The 8500-nt window shown below is 48.8% G+C and overlaps 1 long non-coding RNA gene across 1 annotated transcript; it reads left to right on the top strand.

The window, feature by feature from the left end:
• Positions 1-1025: 1025 nt before the first annotated feature.
• On the top strand, positions 1026-6624 carry LOC140846189 (uncharacterized). Its single transcript, XR_012125108.1, has 3 exons — positions 1026-1736; positions 4916-4977; positions 6545-6624. It is a non-coding gene; the product is annotated as an uncharacterized lncRNA (long non-coding RNA).
• Positions 6625-8500: the final 1876 nt, after the last annotated feature.

The following is an 8500-nucleotide window of genomic DNA, read 5'->3' as shown; positions in this document are numbered from 1 at the left end:
TTTCTTATTTCTAAGTATCTTCTTATTTCTCCCATTATCTAGCTAATCCTTCAAGCACTTCACAAAAGACTATTCTAGCAATAGTCATCAAGTTAAAATGAAAACGTTCAGTTGACATTGTGCTCGTAATCTAGCACCCGGATCGCAAGCAAGAGATGGGCCCTTTCAGTTCTAACTGGACCCAAGCTTCTCTGTGACTTTGGGCAAAAATGTGTAGCGCATAGACAGCCTTCTCAGGTTAAAAACGAACAGGCAAATGTAAACTTTCCTGTGTGGCAAGTTAACTAGATTTAGCCTTCCTGTCCCCTGCCCCACGCTTCACCAAGCTCTGAGGATGCGAAGACATGCGACATTGTGTCTTGGAGGAATATCCAGTCTACAGGAGGTGCCAGACCGAGTAACCTAATGCAAGGCTGCTGGGTCCACAGGTAGTGCGCACAGGAGCCCTGGCTGGATTCCAGGGAGCCCAGGGGAGCTTCCCTCAAGACACTTAAGGACTTTAAGAATCAAGAGGGGTAGCAATCTCCTTGAGAGGAGGAGCTTTATCTGTTTTATTCAACTAAGTATTCGTAGCATCTATAGCAGGTCCTCAATTTAAAATATTTAATGGACAATGAATTAAAAAAAAAAACTAACAATACCATAGTATATAAAAGCGATCGTATGTCTGCTTCTCCTTTTAAAATTGCACTCAAGTATTTCCCATGTAAAAAGGCTCCCTTCCCCGTGCGGTGAGCGGCAGGGCGGCTGTCCCTGCCGCTTTTTACTGCCCTTTCCCATCCAACCAGCGCGCGGGGCTGGCCGGGGGGGGGGGGGGTGGGCTGCAGGTGGCCGGGTGGGGGGGCGTCCTCCACATGTCCCTTTGCCCACAGAGGGGCCACGAGAGGTCAGTGGAGGGGTCGGGAACTGACCAGACCGTGCCCCGCCCCCGGCCCGCCCCCAACCTTTGCGCCCCAGGAGGTCCTTTCCAAACGCTGGTCGCCAACACTGAGAGGCTCCGGAAAAGGAGCCGTGCGGGGGTTGGGTGCAGCAGGACCCATTTGCACAAGGAGAAGCCCCCCCTCCCCGAAACCCAGTGTGCGTTCCGAGCGCGCAGTGTGCGTGGCAAACACACCAGGAGACCGTGCTGGCCGGGGTGGTGCCGTTGTGGGGTGCGGGCGGAGCTCCGCTTCTGTCAGGTGTTCTAACCCACGGAAGCTGCTCACAGTTGACAAGCGCCCCTTCGCCGCGACCCGCCGAGCTGCGACGGGAAGTTGGCGCGCTCAGGCCAGCGGGCGGTCCCCCGCGGCCGCACACGCGCAGGAGGAGCCGCCCCGGCCCCGCGGCCCCGCGGCCCCGCCGGCCGGGCGCGCACCGCCACCCGCTTCCGCCCGGAACCGCCCCCGCGCCCACGGCGCCTGACCCGCGACGCGCTCCCCGCAGCCCGCGGGCAGCCCCACGCCCAGCCCGGCCCGCCTGCGTGCAGAGCCTGGTCCCGCGCACCCTGCGCCCCGCCGCAGGCCCACCGGCCGCACGCCTGCTGTCCAGGGCCCGGGCTGGGCGCGGACTGACAGCCAGTCCTGCCCCTTATGGCGGTCCCCTAAGGGCCCAGAAGACGCCCCTGGCGCCCTCAAGACAGCAAGGGGACAGGCCTGAGGCGGGACCCAGAGGCGGCCCTCAAGAGAGGCAGCTGGCGCCCGCGACTGTAAATAGCCGGGAGGTATACTCTCTTCCCGTGTGTTAAACAGGGACCCCAGGTGGGTGGCCAACAGGCACGCCCCTCCCTGCATCGCCATTTCCCTGCTTTGGGGGGCGGTGCGTCTAGGCGCATTGCCTAACCAGCGCTCTGACCGGCAAGACCCTGCTCTCCAGGTTGGGATGGCGATGCAAAGAACCATAGATGAACCACGGGCTCCTGCGGGCTGCCCGTGTCCCCGACCCCTATCGGCCGGGGCCCTCACGTCACTGATGGCCTTCGGAGATGTTCAGGAAGGCGAGGCTCGGCCCACCGTTCCCCCTTCAGGAACCCAGTCTCAGGTGTACACAGGTTCTACCCCACTGCCCCCGGAGGGGCCGCCCTGCTCCCCGGCACTGGGGGCAGGGTGCCGAGGCGGGTGGTAGAGTTTCCATAGGGGTCCGGGTTTTGTCTTTGAGACCTGGGATGGGGTGGGAGGGAGAGGAATCCAGGTCCTTCCAGAGCATTTTGGCTCACTTTGGAGGGGAGGCAGAGAGAATCGGGTGGGTCTCTGCTGGCCTGGGGGTCGAGCCGCTCCTCTCTGGGGGTGTCTGAGTGAGAAAGACTTTGGGAAAGGTGGCGCCACGGCAGTCATTCCCCCTCGTTTGAGACCACAACCCCATTGGGCGAAATGCACCTCCTCCTGGCCCTGCAGGCCCATCTACCTCACAGGTTCCCCTGGGCACGTGACGCCTGGACCAGCGCGGAGGTGCGGCCCACGCGGGCAGGAAGCAGGAGGGCCCACGCCTGAACCTAGTGGGGTAGCTTGATATTTTGGACCCAGTAGTGTTTTTTCAGGTGCCAATCCCTTTCTCGATTGGGGTCCTGTGGGTGGTGCATAGTCCTCAGGGGATGGAGGTGTATATGAGGGGTGCGTGATCTGAATTTAGGGTAAGAGGTGTAAATGCCAGTTCCTCTCCTGGTATCTTCCAACTGTGGCTTCTATTGGATTTCATTTTGGACAGAGGGACTGAGGACCCCTGCCCTGGAATGGGAAGGGACCCAGACTCCCTGTCCCAAGACCCTGAAAGAGACTATCCCTGCCTGGGTGCACACCTCTATGTTCCAAAAACGTTGTCTCCCCACTGGGGTCTGAGGGGTTTAGATGGTGCTGGTGTGGGCCCAGACCTGGCCTGGCAGGATCCAGAGGCCAGTGCTTGGGGTCCTGGGGAAGGAGGCAGGGAAGCCCTTTTGGAGCTGGACAGGGGAGTGTTTTCAGGGCAGGTCCTAGCAAAGCTGGCCCATTGTACCCTCAAACCCTATGCCTTAGATGGTGGGGTGGGAGTAGGGGGTGAGCCAGATCCCATTTTCCTTTGTGTCTGCCTGGACATTACCCTTGATTGTCTTAGCCCTGGCCAGCGCCTGTCCATAGGAAGTGGACTTTGGGTCAGAGGGCCCAGGGAGCTAGAGCTAACCCCTGGTCCCTATCCAGTGTCCAGGGGCCTGGAGAGAGCTGTGTCCTTCCTCCCCCAAGGGGCCAGTGGTCACTAGGATTTGGTTCCAGCCACTTAGCTGTGGCATCTCAAGGGGGAACTGGGGAGGGGTAAGGCTCCAAGAGACCTGTGCTTTCTGGTGGCATCCCCTCTTGCTCTGCCTGGCCTCATCCTTGTATTTAATTAATTAAACAAGTTCATCCCCGTCGTCCCCTCCCCCGAACAAAATAAAAATAAAAACAAAAAAAAACTTCCCTTGAAACTGCACCCCTCATTCTATGGCTCTGTCCTTTTTGTAACTAAGCTTATAGTTTCAATTGCTATTACTGAAAGGAAAGGAGCGACACATAGCAGCAATTCACCGGAGAGTTCCGCTTTATTAGGGAAAGGTGCTGGGTTATATAGGAAGGGGCATGAATTGATTGAGGTGTCACTTCTACGGGGCTGGTGGCTGTTGGCTAGGTGCTGGGATTGGGAGGGGGGCGAGAGGTGATTGGGCTTCAGGTGGCGCCGGCGGGAACTGAGGACCCCGAAGAGAAGCCGGAAGTTTGCCATCTTACTAGTGGGGACCCTTCAATTACTAGTTAACCTCAAAGCCAACTTCGACTTACTGTGACTAAATTTCTACTCAAGCATGCTTCTGAAATTGTTCTTGCTCTTAGTGGCCAGTATAGTAAAAACCTTTTAGTTTAGTAAGCCTTTGTTCAATGCCGATGGTAGGTCCAGCCTGGTATGAAAGTGCTTGCATTGGTGAAGATAATGGATATGTTTCTGCCCTGAGCCTACCGTTGTGGACCCTTGAGGAGTCTGTATTTAACTTCACAGACCTCCTCCTGTCCTGCTGGGCCCAGGAATTAATAGATTTATGGAAAGATATCAATACTTGATCTATGGGATCATAGTTTCTCTCTGGGTTTGCTGAAAACAGAAGGGGGTAATCCCGACTATTTGTCAGGTAACAAAGGTTATTTGTAACTGTCAGCAGAAAGGATGTGTTTCCACAGTATTGCCCGTATCACTGAAGACAGGGACTCAGCTTGGTGGATTGTCATGTCATGCCTGCAATTTCTTGACATTGCTGCCCAGATGTAATTTTCTAGTTTTTGCTTTTGAAATGCAACCAGCAGGAAAACCAGGGCTAGGGCTCTGAGGGAGGAGACATAAAAATCTTTAGACCCAGTTTTTAGTCAATCCTTCTAAATTTTTTTTAGGTGGGGGGTCAGTTTAATGGATTCTGAAGAACTGAACACCAGCTGCTTAAAATAGCTCTTGGCTTTTTATATGTTAATTTATGCATGTGATGGAAATACCATTCCAGTTGCCAGGAATGCACCAGTGGGAGAAAGTCAACTCTTGGGAAAACCATTACAGCCTTAGTGCACAAATCATCACAGAGAGGTAGGAGTGGCTGTCTGCATAGTAGAAAGATCATGCAGCCATCCCTGTCCAGCTCCAGTTACTCTGTAGGCTGAAAATGGGGTCCATTTTCCCTTACTGCAAAGGGCAGGACAGACATGGTACCCTAAGAACTCACAACAACAAATGGCAAACTTAAGTACATATGGAAAAGTGGGCGAAGGTACTGGTATAGAGTTGGGAAACCTGGGCAAGATACTGGCTTCTCTAATTTATCTCAGCAAGTTTTGGGGAGGACACGGTGCTATGCAGTGGAATACAAAGATTGAGACATTTGTCCCTTCTCTCTAGGAGTGCCTAGGACTTTGGCTAGTAAAGCCGGGACATTTTATTATTTTATTACCTGTTGCAGGCAACCCAAGGAAGCAAACTGTTCCCTAGAGGTGGCAAGAGACAGACCAAAGCCAACACTTGGTGAGTGTGTTCTGCTTGGTAGGCCAACTATATGATGTCACTGTCAGCAAGAGCCACCTGCACTTTGACACCCTACAAGGGGGACCACTTCGGGTGAAAAAAGTTAGGAGGTTGAGGTCTTCAGTTGTATTGTGTTCCTTTTGCTTGCTTTTGGGAACAGTTAGCCATGTTGCTGCTTTACCCAGGGCAAAGGTGTGGTTAAAAGTGAGAGTGTAGATTTCTAGCATAGTGGGACTCCTCTGTATAATACTCTACCTGTGGATACATGTCATTATAAATGTGACGAGACCCACAGAATGTACAACACCAAGAGTAAAACCTAATGTAAACTATGGACGTTGGGTGATAATGATGTGTCAGTGCAGGTTCATCAGCTGCATCAAATGTGCCACAATGGTGGGGGATGGGGCTACATGTGTCATCCGCAGGGCACATATGGGACCTCTCTGTATCTTCTGCTCAATTTTTCTGTGAATCTAAAAGTATTCTCAAAAATCAAGTGTGGTCAAAAGATACAAACTTCCAGTTATAACATAAATAAGTACTGGGAGTGTAATGTACAACAGGTTGACTATAGTTAACACTGCTGTGTGGTATATTTGAAATTTTCTAAGAAAGTAGATCCTAAAAAGTTGTTACCCCAAGGAACAACCATTTTTTCTTTTTGGTCCTCTTTTCATGAGATGAGGGATGTTAACTAAACTTATTGTGGTAATCATTTTGCAACATATGTAGATAAAGTCATTATGCTGTACCCCTGAAACTTATGTTATGCTGTATGTCAGTTCTCGCTCAATAAAACTGAAAGAAGTAAAAGTCTATTACAAAATAAAGCAAACAAAAACCAAGCATATAACCTTACTTATTTCAAGACACAGATCTCGTAATAAAACTAATGATAGAGACACTTGTGATTCAGGGGCAAAAAGAAATTAAAAGTGCATCCTCTTTCCCCTTGCACGAGGATCCATTAAAGTGTGTCATTGTGGAGTTTGCAACTCTGATATAGTCAACTAAAGAGGAAGAGGAGGGTCTGGGGGTCTGTCAATGCCTTTACACCGGAAGATGTGTGTGAAGATTAAATGTGTCAAGAGGTGTGCGGTTTAATTTAGTTTCAATTTTCATTCCTTGCAAGTTTCTGTTGATATTTGCTTTTTTTGATACATGAATGTGTGGTTTTAGAGTGAAGCTGACTGGGATAGTTTTTGCTGCAATAAAGAGCTGTTGATGAAGGGAACCAGCTTTCTGCTGTAAAATTATAAGCTCTGGGGGTGTAATGAACAGCACAGTGACCATAGTTAATACAGGGCTATGCATCTGAGATTTGCTCAGAGTGTAGACCTTAAGAGTTACCACTACCACACAAAAAAGTAACTGTGTGAGGTGATGGATGTGTTAATTAACCTGATTGTGGTCATCATTTCACAAAGTATATGTGTGTCAAATCATCATGTTGTGCCCTTTGGGTATGTAACATTTTGCTTGACAGTCATACCTCAATAAAGCTGGAAAAAAACTGATTGTCGAAGGACTGGTGTCTTCCTCCTGTTTACTTGTTTCCTAACAGACCTCTGGCCTCAGAGATGAAATTCAGTTAAAAAGGAAGCAGAGAAAGCTGACCCAGAAGATTTCATTTCCAAGGACTGGTGAGCAATTTAGTACTTCTGGTTGGGAGAACACTGAAGATTTTGACCCCAGGGAAACTGCCTCCTAGGATTGAAATGTTCAGATGGTTTTTATTCTATCTTGAAGCAGGTCCTCAAAATAGAGCTTCTCCAACTTTAATTAAGCCGTATAGCAAGTGTGAAAATCGCTTGAAGATCTTATAAAAAGACAGATTGTAGTTCAATAGATCTAGAATAGGCTCTGAGATTCAGCATTGCTAACAAGCTCCCAGGTGTCTCAGCCCTGTTTCCCATAAAAAGTAACAGACTGGATGGCTTAAATACATACGTTTTTTTTCTCATATTTCTTAAGGCTGAAAGTGTGAGCTCAGGGTGCCAGCATGGTCAGCTTCTGGTGAGGACTCTGCCTTGCAGATGACCACCTTCTTGCTGTGTCCTCTCAAGGCAGAGAAAATGGGAGAGAGAAAAAGCTCTGGTCTCTTCCTTTTCCTACAAGGACACGGATTCATCATGGGAGGTCCACTCTCATGAGCTCATCTGAACCTAATTATTTCCTAAAGAACCCAACCCTAAAACCATCACACTGGGAGTTAGGGGTGCTTCACCGTATGCATTTGGGGAAAGACACAATTCAGTCCATGCATTTGGGGAAGACAGTTCAGTCCATGCATTTGGGGAAGACACAGTTCAGTCTGTAGCGCCAGGTGCTGCAGGTGCGGCTGTTCTGAGACCTCACTTTGAGCAGCAACGCCCTAAAAGAAGCTTTGCATTCCAGTGGCAACTGGAGGGGTCCAACTATGCCTCACCTAACACTGAGATAGTTAATCCAAACCATCAAAATTGTTAAGAGATCTCAATTTCATGAATGTAATAAACAGCTTAGCAAAGTCATTCTTGCTCATGTTACAGAATGCACATTTCTATCAAATTTTCACTTATGAGGCTTTTAAATGACATCTTGTGAGATGGCCTTATGTGTGGAGTTTGTGCAAGAGCAGCTCAGTGGACCTTTTAACTGATCCAATAAGACATTTATAATTACATACAAAAGAGCCAAGTCTCTTTTTTTATCACTAAAGGCCACAGAAACTAAAGGAACAGCTTCCAGTATAAATTATTTTGGCCATAAATTTCTTGCCAACATGATCAATAGAACAGGAAATTCAGGAGTTTTACCAAGTTTGGAGGGTTTCAAATAAGATGACTTAATGTACTTCATTACATTAATTCTATGGGTATGGAATGAAAGTAAACAATCAGATGACACAGGTCAAATGAATAAGTTAGCATCTTGTCTAGAAGCACAGCCAAATAGAGGGAATGGGATATCCGAAGGGACATAAATAAATGCTGCAGTACGTCAGTGCCCCTTTCTCTCTCAGTGTCCCTCGGTGACCCCATCTGGTACGTGGCTTTAAATACCATCATGTGCCAGGTAACGTAGCACAGTGGGAATGAGCTTAGGACTCTGGAGTCAGCCTGTTTGGATTTTCCTTTTGGATTTACCACTACTAGTTGAATGACCTCAGGGAAATTTTCTGTTTCTTCATCTTAAAATGAAGATAATCATACAGTGCCCACTCCAAAAGGATGTTGAGAGTATTACTAAGAAAATATTTATAAAACTGCTTAGATTGTGCCTAGCACATAGTAAGCAACTAATAAATGTTAGATATATGCCAAGTCCTCCCGAATACCTATTTCTTGCCTGGACTTCTTTCCAGAACTCCAGGTTCATATATATAACTGCCTATTTGATTATCTTCACAGACATCTAAGAGATGTTTCAAACTTAACCTGACCAAACAGCCGATTCTCTGCCCAAATCTGCTTCTCCCCTGGTGATCATGCCCACCATCATCCACATACTAGCTCAAGCTAAAAACATGGGAGTCTTT

The sequence above is a fragment of the Manis javanica genome, chromosome 14 (genome assembly GCF_040802235.1).
Source record: "Manis javanica isolate MJ-LG chromosome 14, MJ_LKY, whole genome shotgun sequence".
Taxonomy (NCBI): Eukaryota; Metazoa; Chordata; class Mammalia; order Pholidota; family Manidae; genus Manis; species Manis javanica.
Note: the sequence above shows the minus strand (reverse complement) of the source record. Positions and strands in the feature narration are given on the sequence as shown.